The following is a 15,288-nucleotide window of genomic DNA, read 5'->3' as shown; positions in this document are numbered from 1 at the left end:
CCCGGTACTGCCCACCAAACCATGCAGGGACACATCGGCTTTGGTGAGCAGGGCATATATGGCGGCGGGTCGGGCTGGTAGCGCTCTGGACACGCTCTCGATCTTGCAGGCATACCAGGCCAACCTTCTCAAAGAGTTAGACGAGGGAGAAGGGCCCTCTCCGGAGGACGTATTAGAACTCAGGAAGGCCACTGATCTGTCTCTCCACGTCACCAAGGAGACGGCCCGTGCCATCGGCCGCTCCATGGCCTCAATGGTGACGGTGGAGAGACACCTGTGGCTAAATCTGTCGGGGATGAAGGAGAAAGATAAATCGTTTCTCCTGGACTCCCCGATCTCGCCTTCTGGCCTGTTCGGCGACGCCGTTAATTCGGTCGTCGACAGGTTTCAGGAGGCGAGAAAACAGTCAGCGGCCTTCCGACAGTTTCTCCCTCGTCAGGCCAAAATCAGTGCAGGCTGCCACTAGTGGGCAGCCTCAGCCGTCAGCCAGCTCCTCACACCGCCAGGTGCAGAAAGAGAGCGTCGCCTCTAGAGCCCCTCCTCCGGGAACCTGGCAACAGAGGCGGCGCTCTCACCAGCAGGCTTCCGTGCAGAAGGGCGATCTAAGGAACGTCCTTCTCGCTAAGAAGGCTGCTGGGAAGAAGTCCTAGCTGCGGTAGGGCTTCTGAGAGCGGTCCCCTTCGCGCGGGAACAACCGAGGTTGTCTCTCGCGCAACGCTCTCAAGGGGAAAACGATGTGGTAATCCCGCCGTCACAGACGCTTCGGGCCACATCGTTTTTCCTCGGACACGCTACGTTTCAGTCGCCTCGAGTGAGACCTGCGACTGGGCGGGGCGAGTGTCCAAATATCGAAAATCGTATTTCGTCCCCTGCCGGGCATCCGCTTCAGGGGACGAAAAACGAGACTCAAGTAACACCCGAGACCAGCCTCGAGAGGCTGATTCCCTTAGTAGATTATCTCGGCGCATGGAAATGCCTTCCGAATATATCCACATGGGTCCTGCGTACTGTAGAAATAGGGTACAGACTGCAGTTCGATCACCCCCCGCCAAAGTTCAATGGGGTGACATGGACTGCAGTGGTGCCAGAGTGGGTTTGGGTAATGGAACAAGAAGTAAAATCCTTGCTGGCAAAGGGGGCCATAGAGTGGGTCCCGCCGTCGGAGAGGGAGGCCGGGTTCTTCAGCCGGAACTTTATAGTTCCAAAAAAGGATGGAGGGCTTCGGCCGATTTTAGATCTGAGGTATCTGAACCGGTCTCTGAGGATATTCAGGTTCAAGATGTTGACCATTCCCACAATCGTGAGTCAGATCCAGCCCGAGGACTGGTTCGTCACGATAGATTTAAAAGACGCCTATTTTCATGTCTCCATCCTTCCATGCCACAGGAAGTTTCTGAGGTTCGCTTTCGGGGGCGAAGCGTACCAATATCGAGTGCTTCCCTTCGGTCTAGCTCTTTCCCCTCGCACGTTTACCAAATGTATGGATGCAGCTCTGGCTCCATTGAGACTTCAGGGCATCCGGGTACTAAATTACATCGATGACTGGCTTATACTGGCCCAGTCGTTCGAGATGGCAGTTCAACATCGAGATGTAGTTCTAGCACATATCTAACGCTTGGGGTTGAGGCTCAACACGAAAAAGAGCGTGTTGGCGCCAGCTCAGAAAACGAGTTTCTGGGGGTAATATGGGATTCGGTTTCGAAGCGGGCGCAACTCTCCCCCGCACGAATCAAGACCGTTCTGGCAATAGTCTCAAGAATAAAGCTAGGCCAAAGTATTACTGTGAAACACTTTCAGATAGTGTTAGGGCATCTAGCAGCAGTGTCCAACATTATTCCGTTCGGCCTGCTACACATGAGAGCTCTACAGTGGTGGCTGAAAACCAAGGGGTTTTCCCCCAGAGGGAACCCATTCCGTATGATCAGAGTCACGCGCAAATGCCTTCGGGCTCTAGGTATATGGAAGAAAGATTGGTTTTCTGTCCCAAGGGCCAGTCTTGGGAGCATCATGTTGCCGGAAAACCGTTTCAACAGATGCTTCCCTTACTGGTTGGGGCGCGGTCATGGAAGGCCGCTTTGCGAGGGGTCCATGGGAGGACCATCATTCGACCTGGCACATAAACTAGCTGGAAATGATGGCGGTTTACAGGGCTCTCAGGAGTTTCCTCCCGGAGCTTCGCGGGTACCACGTTCTAGTCCGTACAGACAATACGGCAGTCGTGGCATATTTGAACCACCAGGGGGGGTTGAGGTCACGCCCACTATGCAAACTGGTGCATCTCATTCTTCGCTGGTCACAAGACAAACTGTTATCCCTCAGGGAAATGTATATCCCGGGGATACAGAATCAGGGGGCAGATATACTATCGAGGCAGGGGCTGAGGCCCGGGGAATGGCGGCTCCACCCAGAGGTGGTGGAGGCGATTGTCAGGAGGTTCGGCCCACTGGAAGTGGATCTGTTTGCGTCTTGAGAGACGTCCCACTGTCCACTGTGGTTCTCCCTCACGCACCCAGCCCCGCTGGGGTTGGACGCCATGGTACAGACGTGGCCGAGGCGGCGTCTGTATGCATTTCCCCCTGTCGCTCTGCTCCCAGGGGTCATGGAGAGGGTTTGGCAACAGGGAGTCAGTCTCCTTCTGGTAGCTCCTTGTTGGCCAACTCGAGTATGGTTCTCGGACCAGGGCTCTACATAACGCCCATTTTGGGTGCATTTACGCCTAAAAATTACTGCGTGCGACTGTGAAAAAATATTTAGGCGCACCGGTGCGAGTGACCCGATCGATTCTCATGAATGGATGTGTACAATCGGAATAAAAAGTACAACACGGAGTGAATCAACACTGAGAAACTGATAGGCTACGTTTCCTACTGCAATCAACTGCTTTTCATGCCTTCAGTCAGCAGAAGAAGTGCAAAAACGTGTGCGACGGACTACACTTCAAACAACGATTGTTTACAACGATTGAAGTGAAACATGTGTGACGAGTCTGACGACGCAGCCATGCGCACTTTACCAGACGCTTCGCGCTGTTTATCAGCCAAATCAAAATTAACTGGAAATACCACATTTGGATTATCATAAACAAGCCCAGAAATTAGCGGATGCTTGGGGTATAAATGCCATCAAACAATAATGTATTAATAATACATTTAAAAAGCCCTTGAGTTAATCTTTATCACACATGCTGTTTAAAAAAAATACTAAATGTATATAATGAGCGAGTATATCATGAAGATTTTTTCCAAACCGGGTTTTTGTCTTATTCTGAATCACTGTAACGTTACACACAAAATAAATTATTCGCTGCGGATTAGCACAATATCTGCGTGACTCACCACAAACAGAGAGAAGTAGATCGGCTGCAATGTTCCCCCGCGAGACGCATGCGGTTCTGTTTATGAAGCGCCAGAGCGCCAAAAGTTACTATACAGCTTGCTATAGCTCCGAGTATTGGCATGATTGCATGTGTGATACTGATCTCATACAAAAATCTAATAGAAAAGTTGATAATAAGTAACAACGTTTTAGCCACAACATTGTCTATTTGTGAAAATCAAGCCACCCCAGAACTGATTCGCATCTCCAAGCGATTTGATTCAAATGAATCTGTGTTTTGAACTATTGACTGAATGACTTGCCGCCACCTACTGGCGGTTTTTATTTTCATATTTATACTTTGCATGGACTTTTTTTATTTAAAATATTAAACTTTTAAAGTTTAATTTGTACATATTTCTAAATTCAAAAACTTATATGTAAAACATTCATACAACATTAACTCATGCATTAAATGCATAGGTGTTTGATTGTATAAAGTCCAGTTCTGCTCTTTGTGTGTATTTGTGCTGTACTCTCAGAAGTTAATGATAATATAATGTCAGAATTATGTTGAATTTAAGAAATTGACAGATGATGTATACATTTAATAAGATTAGAAAACATTGCTCTTATAATGGTAAAAATGACCCTGGACATTAAAGGACAAATATCGTCCTGTAATGGGAAAGTTATAATTGGAATGTGTTTGATGGATTAGAATGTGCTCCTAAATTTTTGACTGTGCTCCTAAATTTTTTTAATTAGGAGCACAAGTGCTCCTCAAGAAAAAAGTTAGCGTAGAGCCCTGCGGACATAATAGCGCTGCTGGCGGGTCCCCCGTGGCAGGTCCCTCTGAGGAGGGATCTCCTATCGCAGGCAGGGGGCACAATATTTCACCTCCGCCCCGAAATTGGAACCTCTGGGTCTGGCCCCTGAGGGGGCCAGGTACCGAGAGGAGGGCTTGCCGGCAGACGTTATAGAGACCTTGCTTAGCTCTAGGGCCCCGTCTACTAGGAGAGTGTACAGCCTCAAGTGGAATGTCTTCGTCACTTGGTGTAGAGAACGTGAGGTAGACCCAGTTAACTGCCCAGTGGCTTCAGTATTGGAGTTTCTCCAAGATCGTTTCTCTGCAGGGCTTACCCCGTCCACGCTTAAGGTGTATGTGGCAGCTATTGGAGCTTTCCACGCTCTGTTAGGTGATGAGCCTTTGGGTAGGCATCATTTGGTTGTACGTTTCCTTCGTGGGGCGCGTAGGTTAAGACCTGTAGTGCGTACCAGAGTTCCAACCTGGGATCTGGCAGTGGTTCTCGAAGGCCTGGCTGAGGCCCCCTTCAAGCCACTGGAGGCAGCAGAACCTAAGAATCTCACGCTTAAAGTGGCGTTCCTCCTAGCTATTACCTCTCTCAGGAGAGTGGGAGTTCTTCAAGCCTTGGCCATCACGCCAACCTGCTTGAAGTTTGCCCCGGGAGGAGTAAAGGCCGTACTGCACCCTAGGCCAGGGTATGTGCCGAAGGTTCCGTCCAGTATGGTCAGGTCTTTGGTTCTTCGGGCATTTCATCCTCCGCCCCACGTGACGGCGGAAGAAGGGAAATTGTTCCTTTTGTGTCCAGTTCGGGCCCTAAGGATTTATCTGGAAAGGTCAGCTCAGTGGAGGAAATCAGACCAGCTGTTAGTGTGTTTTGGCTCACCCAAGAAAGGGCTGCCTGCATCAACCCCTACTATTAGTAATTGGATTGTGCGGGCCCTAAGGATTTATCTGGAAAGGTCAGCTCAGTGGAGGAAATCAGACCAGCTGTTAGTGTGTTTTGGCTCACCCAAGAAAGGGCTGCCTGCATCAACCCCTACTATTAGTAATTGGATTGTGCAGGCAATAGCCTTGGCATATCAGGTGCGCAATCTGCCTTCACCTATTGCCTTGAGAGCCCACTCGACTAGAGGGATGGCCTCTTCGGTGGCCCTTCTGTCCGGAGTCCCTATGCAGGACATCGGTGAAGCGGCTGAATGAAGACTGGGACATGATGGCTGGTAGGAAACAGCACAGCCCTATGTGGGGCTATTTTGAGTTTAATTATGAAAATGGAAAGAGCAAAGGCATTATACAGCCAGTTATGAGATGTATGGTGTTAAAATTAAAACGAAAAAATTCCACAAACCTAATAGAGTAAAGTGATCACAGCAAGGAGTACAAAAATATTGATAACTCAAGGTGTGGAAAAGAAGAGTGCCATCTATAATGAGCCTGCATGTGCTAGTAGCGGCTGACTCTGACCTTGCAGACTCGTGACAGATCGCGTCATTCTAAACTTGTCTTGTGTAACATTTGAATCAGAGATATTAACGAGTGCGTTTGTGTTCTGTTCACAAAGAGGCGCGATCATCATTTCAGCGACTAAAACATTAAGATCAACTCTGTTCTTCACATGAAGATATCGTATGACTTCAGAAGACTTGGAATAAACATTACTTAATACTTTAATACTGTTTTTTGGTCCGTTTTTGCAATAAATACACATGACTGTACATATATTTGCCTGTTATGTGTTTTATATTGTTGAGAGTGGGTAGGTTTAGGGTAGGAGTGGAGTTAGTTAGCCTAGAAATCTAACCCTAGCGGCAGCAAATCTAATCTGCGAGTGTTGTCTAGCAACTCTCAATACCCTTCTGAGCTGTAATCGCCCAACTCTTGCCGGGCCAATCACATCGTGCATAGAGTCGGTGGGCGGGGCCATAATGACGACGGCCAAGTTGGGTGTGCGCATGCTTTTAGTAAACACAGAAACTGGTGAACAGCGGTCTTTCGAATCAGCTTTGACCGCGACTCTGGAAGACTTGGTGTTAAGCTTTTCTCTGAGAAAAGAACAAAGAACGGCACTCTTAAGTCATTCTTAAAAAGGGAAGATGTGTTCGGGGTTTTGCCGACCGGATACGGCGAATGTTTAATCTATCAACAAGCTCTGTTTCACCTTCGTTGCTCTGGTTGGTGGTAGCGCTATCCTATCACGTGCAGAGGGAGTTTGAAAGACAACCGTTTATCCCGCCCCTCGGATTGAGCCCTGTCAATGGTGAGTTTCCAGACTAAACATCTTGATGTGGGTCTGGCTTGTCAGGCTAGGAGTTAGTTGCTCCAGAAATTAGGCTATAAATATTAATTCTGTGAGATCAGGTTGGCGGAATCACATGGCTTATACACGCGGAGGTGATGGTTCGTTTCGGCGTAGACATACATGCGGAATCACATGGCATAGACATACATGCGAATAGCTCAAAATGCGTAGAGATAACATGCCACTTGGATTTAGGAAGTGGCGTGTATGTTTACACAAAGTCATGAGTCTAGTAAATAATATAACGGAAAACTTCTTTAAAAATGCAACAGTTAGTCTGGTTTATCACAGGATCATATCCATTATATTATCAGATCCATTATTATATATCATTATAAATGCCCCACTTGTCCTAAAGCACAGCATAAGTTAAAGGGATAGTTCACCCAAAAATTAAAGATTAAAAAAGGCATTTTAAAGTGCATCAATGGGTTTGTTTAAGAAAAATGCCCATATTTAAAACTTAAAGGAAGTGTATGTAAGACTGTGGCCAAAACTGTTACTGCAATCACTTTCAAATTACTGTAGAGTGTTGTATCCCCCTCTCCCCCTCAACCCCTGACTCGAGGTTGCCAGATAGGCTGCAGGATCCAACAGGAATGTTTGTAGCTGCAGCTGTGGGAACTAGAGCTGGCAACCCGGATGCTAAAACACTACTGACGTCGTGATTGGTTGATAGGTGGAGGTCGGAGCTTCAGGCCAAAACACAACATGTCAACATCAACATCAGTTGAGGGCTGCAACAACAACTTTTAAATGACAATATCCTGGCCGGACTACTGTTCTGTGATATTACTATTTAAAATTAACATGATTTCTTAATGTCTAGTGACATATCAGGGCCATTTTATGATTGATTGAAATACATTTCTTACATACAGCTCCTTTAAAAAAAGTTAAATATCTAACTTCTGGTGGACTGCTCTCCATATTCAACTTATACAGAAATTGTAACACATTCTGGAGTTTAAACGGCTTACATTACGTCCGGCGTCATTGTCGTGCCAGTTATCTTTTTTCGTAAGTTGAATCTAGAACCTAGATGTTTTACATTATAACCTGTTAAATATGGAATTTTTTCTTACAAAAACCAAATGATTTGCTTCAGAAATCCTTTATTTTGGGCAGCCATTTACTGGCATTAATGGAGCCAGGACATGTTTTAATATAACTCTGATTGTATTCATCTGAAAAAAAGAATGTCATATAGACCTAGGATGTTTTGAGGGTGAGTAAATCATGAGGTAATTTTAATTTTTGGGTGAACTATACATCTAAGGCTTGTCATAAGCCCTTATCTGCTTTCATTAGCAATTCTAATGTAGAATTAAATTGGCAATTGAGGAGCATTTGTGCCATAACTGTTATGTATAAACCTACCAGATCTGCAAACTGATGAGGACCTAGAAACAATCAAAATATGTACTCTTCTTCTGCTGGAAAATGAAAAAAAATTAGCCTTCCAAAGCCCATAGGATATTGAATTAGTGTTGAAGCAGTGGAACAGATCTCTATCTTATGGTTTTCACTGCCATCCTTTCAGTGGACAGTAAAACTGAGATTTTTTTTATCCCAAACAGATGGAGGGATTTTTTTATTTTATTTTTATGAAGACAAGGAGTGTGTAGTTCTCATGTACCATCAGTGCTGACTACCATGCCAGACTTCCAGTGTAGAGTTTGCACTGGATGATGCCAGATAAGATGGTTGTGATTAAGCTTGTTGGCATGACCCTACGCCAACAAATTGGCATCCCTTCCAGCACTGTAAGTTCTTTACCCATTCAAACCAGCATGCATTTTGAGCATCCATGCAGTTATAACCTCATGGTAGATGTAAATGTAATGGAAACAACTTAATAAAAACAAGCTTGTAAAAAATGAATCACGTACGTTTTGCATTCATTTGTTTCCTGCTTGACTGTGATGAGTGGCCCTCCATGTGGATTATTTTAAAAATTGCCATTCTCTGTGGATGTATCCCTCCCCCTATTTATTTCCTGAAGGACTTGGAAAACAGTTGCTTCCACTTTCCACTGAATGTGTGTACTTGGGGAACATGTGAAGACATCCTCAAAGGCCATTGCAGCTTATTAAGGGCGGCTTGTAAACACAAATTTATACATGGAAAACATGAAGACAAGATGTAAAGCATTTACATCTAACATTTACAGAGTGATACAAAAATCATGGTTTTTATACATGGCTCAAAGAAAGTTTGTTAGTGCATTAGCTGAATTAGCAGTATAATTTTCAGTTTTTATTTATTTTTATTTATGTTAGTTAATAAAAAAATATTCTTATTTGTTGTTTGTTTATGTTAGGTCTGTCAGGGTTATGGTGAGTTCATTTACACAACCATGCAAAAATGTAACACTTTTTATGCGTTTTGGACATTCTTTTACATGACAACAGCATTTTGGGGGCCTGAAAACATAAACTTTTAAAAGTGGGTTGAAAGCGGGTTTGAAGGTACACTGTTATTGTCACCGTTTAAACTACAAAACAAGTTTTAATTGCCTATAATAGCGAGCCTAATCAGCACTCAAACGCACTCATAAAGCTTGCCACCCACAGCCCACCGACAAATGTAATGATTATGAATGTGGTGTGAAAAAATATCAAGGAGACTGCTTAAACATTTAATTCATTGATTGATAATGTTTTCTGTGTTTTCGGCTGCAGAAATTAATTCGATGATGCTGACTCTCCGCAGTAGAGAACACGCCTATATGCACATTTCAGACATAATCAGAGAATATTGTTTTCCACTTGAATTGGTTCATTTAAAATTAGGCATTTAAATATGTATATAGATAGGCTATTTTTTTCACGTCTGGGAGGCAAGTACACGCTGAGTTTCAGTTCACGTGCTTACATGCTCAAGTTCACTGAGACAGCAGATCAAGTGCATCCTGATTGTTTTCATTATTTTACAATATAATAATAAATAATTCTAAATAAATATAATTATATTTGTTGTTATTGTGAGTTTGCAAAAGTTCTGCCTTCTACAGTTTGCATTACTCCTGTATAACTAAAAATAACAGTATTTAAAGTAAATGCAAGTACGCTCTCCACACAAACACGGACATGCTCCTATATAATAGAACACATTTATCTAGGGTTAACATTAGTGCGAGTGGACTTGTAAAGTTGCTACTAACATGTTTCAAGTGATAAGCCATATTTGAGGTCGATGAATGATGGGCGAATGCTTGGATTTCCTGCCGTTAACGATCTGTCCATCACAGGCTGTGTGATTTTGCCACTTCCTGTGGAGGTTTTTTTTTTTTCTGTGACTAAACAACTAATACAATTTTGGTCGACCAGGCCTCTTCTAGTCGACTAACAGTTAGTTGACTATTAGGGGACAGCCCTAGTTCAATCTATAGGCAAGTGCCAAAATAGGCACTTTTTTCTTTACTAAGTGATGTCACCGTTTAGTCTTGATTTTTTTCTTTGTTAGTTTCCTTGGTTACTGATTAGTTACACCCATGTCTCATTTATTTCCCTTGTTTATTCCTGTGGCTATATACTCCCTGTTTTTTCAGTTCTTTGTAGGTCATTGTCTTTGGTATTTGTCGTTCGCTAAACTATTACTCTCGCAATTCTCCTATGTTTAAAATAGTTTAATAAAGTCTCCTTGTTATTATTTGCGTCAAGCAGGTTGGATTACCACAACAACAGTGACAAGTTAACAGGGCATTAACTGCTATGATAAGATTTTATTTTTTATTGTTTTGATTAAAATAAATTAATTAGTAAATGTTACAAATAAATTACTGTTCATTATTATTCATTATGTTAACTAATGAAACCTTTTTGTGAAGTGTTACCATCTACAATTATTGGCACCCCTGTTTAAGATGTGGTCGTGGACTTCTAAAAATTCTTCTTATTTTTTAAACAACATAGAACCGAAATGCAAAAAAAGAGAAACATCCAGTGCATTACTTTGGTGGTAAAAAAAAACAGATTTAGAAAGAGAAAAAAACCTTGAAATCATGTGTCCCACAATTATTGGCACCCCTGATGTTAATACTTTGTTCCACCCCCTTTTGCCAACAAGAGAGCACTTAATCTCCTCCTATAACATTTCACAAGATTGGAGAACACAGAGAGAGGGATTTTTTTACTATTCTTCTTTGCACAATCTTTCTAGATCATAGTGTCCTGGGTCCTCTCTTATGCACTCTCTTCTTTAGCTCGCCCCACAGGCGATTGGGTTGAGGTCTGGGGACTGAGATGGCCATGGGAGGACCTTGAGTTTGTGACTGCTGAACCATTTTTGTGTAGATTTTGCCACATGTTTTGGATCATTATCCTGGTGATGACGACCCATCTTCAGCTTTCTGGCAGAGGCCATCAGGTTTTTATTTAAAATGTCCTGGGAGTTCAAAGCATTCATAATGCCATGCACCCTAACAAGGTTCCCACAGGGCCTTTGGAAGAGAAACAGGCCCACAGCATTACAGATCTTCCACCATACTTCACGGTGGGCATGAGGTGCTTTTCGGCATACTAATCTTTTGTTTGACGCCAGACCCACTTACAGTGTCTGTTGCCAAAAAGCTTAGTCTCATCTGACCAAAGCACACGATCCCAGTTGAAGTCCCAGTACCGCTTAGCAAACTCCAGACTTTTACGTTTGTGAGTGTTAGTGAGAAAAGGCTTTTTCCTTACATGCCTCCCAAACAGCTTGTTGGCATGTAGAGACCGTCTGATGGTTGTTTAAGAGACTTTGTGACCCCAGGATTCCACTCTTTGATGCAATTCTGTGACATTGAGCTTAGGACATTTTTTTTTTACTTCTCTTACCATCTTCCTCACTATGCGTTGTGGCAAGATAAACTTGGGACATCTTTCAGCCTTGTTTGTCGCTGTTTAGTTGTTTTAAACTTCTTAATGATTCATCTGACTATAGATACAGGCAAGTTAAGGTGAATGGCTATTTTCTTTCAGCCATTGCCTGACTTATGAAGGTCGACACGAATCTGCCTTACTTGAATGGTGTGTTTTCTTGTCTTTGCCATGTTAACAAATGGGTAAGAGAATCAGGCCTCTTTGTCACATCATATTTTTACCCCAGGGAAGCAGGACGTCATGAATTACTAATTAAAAGTTCCTAGATAACCTGACCAACTTTAGCAACTACAGAAAAATATATTTAGAAAAAAATAAATTACATTTTTCAGAGGAATTGTTAGGGGTGCCAATAATTGTGGGACACAAGATTTCAAGTTTTTTTTTTTCTCCTAAATGTGTGATTTTTTTTACCACCAAAGTAATGTACTTAAATGAAAGGTTGGATATTTCTCTTTTTTTGCATTTGGGTTCTATGTTGTTTTAAAAAAAAGTGAGAATTTTTAGAAGTCCATGACCACATGTTAAACAGGGGTGCCAATAATTGTGGAGGGCACTGTATAACTATTGCAATTTCGTTAAGTCATTCAAATGTGAGAGGAGGGGAGAGTGCACTAACCTTTTGTGTTTAGAAGAAGGATCACTGTGCAGTACTCTTGTTGCCTTTTGCTTGGAGGGTTATCCTTCTTTATTCCAAAATAGGCTGTGTCCGAAGTTTCTTTTTACATTTGGAGTGGCAAATCCTGTCTCTTGCATATTGTACACCTGACCTGACTTCATTCCACTTCTGTAGGACCTGCTGTGATATAGCTTCAAAGAGATCACCACTGAGGTTAACCAGCAAGGTCTTAAGAAGTGATGACGAGTGGAAAATTAAGAGCGTGTTTGTTATTACCTGCTGTTTTTAGTCTTGTTCAGGCTATTTATTACATTTGTGTGCACAATCTTTTAACTTTATGCCTCAGTTATATTTGTCATGAATTTTGAAACCCCCAGATGTAAGAAGATCCAAAACCCTGACTCTTTGAATTCAATATTTTTAGTAAGGTTAATGTGTGGGGTGAGGATCTTTCGGAGTCTCATGGTTCGATTTATATTGCTTGATTGGGCTCATGATTTGATTAAAAAATAATTCTCAGTTTTTTGGTGTCAGTGTGGAATGATTGATGAACTGTAACAGTGGTTCACAATCTTATGTCCTTGAAGCTTATTAGAAAAAACATGCCTACAATTGATTGGAATTAGTTACACACACTCAAACATTTTGTTGTTGTTGTTGTTGTTGTTGTTGTTGTTTTTTTAATTTACTTCAAAGAGATCCGTGGTTGCACACAACTATATTGAGCAATTTTTACAAATAACAATTTAGTTATATAAACAAAAGAAATTCCATTAAAGCTGACAAAATGTATTTGAGTGTACAGACCATTTGAATTTGTCACTGTTACATAATATTTATGCAGTTTACAATAATGTTATGTTAAATTTATAAAAGTTTATAATGTAAGATGTGCCTCTCCTTTACTAACCTGGAGTGTGAAATCCGTTAGGTGAACACATTTATCAATTTAATTTACCTTTAAAACTTTTAAATAACAACAAGCATACTTTTAAAAATGAAATGTAAAAAATAATTCATTGAACAAACTCAAAAATTGAGAGCAGGAATTCTATCCAATTAATTTGTGTATAAGTTCCCAGAGCCTAAACACAGGCACCACTTTTCTGCATAATGGTAACCACAAAGTTACAGAAACTCCTCAATGTCCAAAACTGAACATTGAACACTAACATAAACTAACAACATCTTTCACTTTACTGAAAAACACATAAAATAACACTTTAATCCAGAAATGTATAAAACAATCCCTTGCAAACCATGCTGAGCACTGCAAAAAAATGCTTTTCTTACTTAGTGTCTTGTTTCTAGTCCAAAAGTCTAAATATTCTTAAAACAAGAAGTATTTACTAGAGAAGTAAAAGTAATTGTCTGGTTTTGGGAAAAAATAACTAAAATTTAAGAGTTTTTGCTTAAACTAAGCAAAATAATCTGCCAGTGGGGTAAGAAAAATTATCTTAAAACAAGATTATTTTGCTTATCCCCGCACTGGCAGATTATTTTGCTTATTTTAAGCAAAAACTCTCTTAATTGTTAGTAATTTTTCCCCAAAATAAGACATTTTTTACTTGTCTAAATGTTTCTTAATGTAAGAATCTTTTGAAGTTTTGACTAGAAAAAAATACTAAGTAAGAAATTTTTTTTTTTGCAGTGTACAGATCGAGTTATTTCAGCACAAATATTAACACAAATTAATTAAGTAAACTTCAGTTTTAACTATTAGGTTGATTTAACACAATTAAATGAAGTTGAGACAAAATTAGATATGTTTAAGTAAAGTGGACAGAATTTAAATGTGTCATATCTATGAAGGGCCTGAATCCTTTTTTTTTTTTTTTTCAGTGCCATAGGTATAATTAAAGGCACACAATGTAAGATGTTTTTGTCAAAATATCCAAAAACCACTAGAACAATGTTATGTTGTTGACTTGCATCCCAAATGTTTCCAAGAATGTTTAAATCCAGAGAAATCAGCCATGTGCGTTGCCTATCAATGACATACCCGCGTTACCCTCAATTTCCGGATTTATTTTGTAGAAACCATGGAAACACCAAAGACACTTTAGTTTAATATGTATTTTAGGTGTCGGGACAGTTGTCGGGACAGATTTTGTGGTAAATTGCATTAATCATACATAGACAACTTAGCTCAAGCTGTGGGTAATGTGAAGCTAAATGTTTGTTGTCACAACGAACAAGAGCATTTGACCCTGGATCATTTAAAATGGCAAACGTCCAGGAAAAAAAAATAGGTTACTGGCACAGACACCTAGAGCTGCAGCACAGGCTGTTAATTTTCCATGTTTCAAGCCACAAATACTGTATTTAGATCACCTCTCAAAAGACGACAAACAAAGATATAAACTGCTAGTTTTAGGCTTGCAAACCATATACAGCACCTCCCACATTTTTTTTAATCACTAAAAACGTTCTAAAATGCTTAGCATGCCCTAATATACTAAAACACTTATTAAATGATCAAAAGAGAACATTCAATATAATGTATACCTTATTGATGATCTATACAATTTACAGGCAAGCATATAACCAGAATATCCCATAATACGAAGGAAACGTGCTAAATTACGGTTTCTCTTGCTTGCCAGTGGATAGTATGTTTTGTTAATAAGGATATTGAATTTGGGATTACACTTTAGAATAATGGTCATTAGTTAAGATGAACTAATAATGAACTGCACTAAAGCATTTATTTATCTTTGTTAATGTTAATTTAAATATTTACTAATGCATTATTAAAATCTTGTTAACGTTAGTTAATGCAACATGAACTAACATGAACAAACCATGAACAGCTGTATTTTTATTAACGAATATTAACAAAGATGAACAAATACAGTAACAAATGAACTGCTCATGGTTAGTTCATGTTAGTTAATAAATTAACTAATTTTAACTAATGACCATTTTTCAGTGTTACCGAATTTGGTGTTTTAACATCACTGTATTATAGTACAAACCTGTTAAAAATAAATGTCAGGCAACCGAGGACAGCTTTGTTTTTCGTTCCTATAAGGGTGTGACATCACATGAAATCTTTGAATATTAGTTGCATAACTGCTGAAATATTTTTTGAAATAAATATGAGCCTTTGTTGTATGTTTAATAATTGATTTTAAAAGTTAAGAATTTAATTAAAGGGGTGGTTCCATGTTTTTTCTTCTAGGCTTAGTTGTGTTTATGGGGCGCAGTATAACATGTTTTAATACTCTTTTTTTTTTTATGCCGTATTTTTCTTTCTTTTACCTTTATTCCACACCACTGTCTCCACTGTCCTTTGAACAGCTCGTTTGCTTCCTGCTTCAATGAATCCCTCCGAAAAACGCAATGGTCTTAGATTGGTTAGATGGCCAAATGTAGTTTC

At 40.7% G+C, this 15,288-nt stretch overlaps 1 protein-coding gene across 1 annotated transcript in view; it reads left to right on the top strand.

Moving 5' to 3' along the window:
• igfbp2a (insulin-like growth factor binding protein 2a) overlaps positions 1-15,288 on the top strand; it is a 42,007-nt gene that overhangs the window by 19,441 nt on the left and 7,278 nt on the right. The window lies entirely within an intron of this gene.

This window comes from Pseudorasbora parva, chromosome 12 (assembly GCF_024679245.1).
Source record: "Pseudorasbora parva isolate DD20220531a chromosome 12, ASM2467924v1, whole genome shotgun sequence".
Classification (NCBI taxonomy): domain Eukaryota; kingdom Metazoa; phylum Chordata; class Actinopteri; order Cypriniformes; family Gobionidae; genus Pseudorasbora; species Pseudorasbora parva.
Note: the sequence above shows the minus strand (reverse complement) of the source record. Positions and strands in the feature narration are given on the sequence as shown.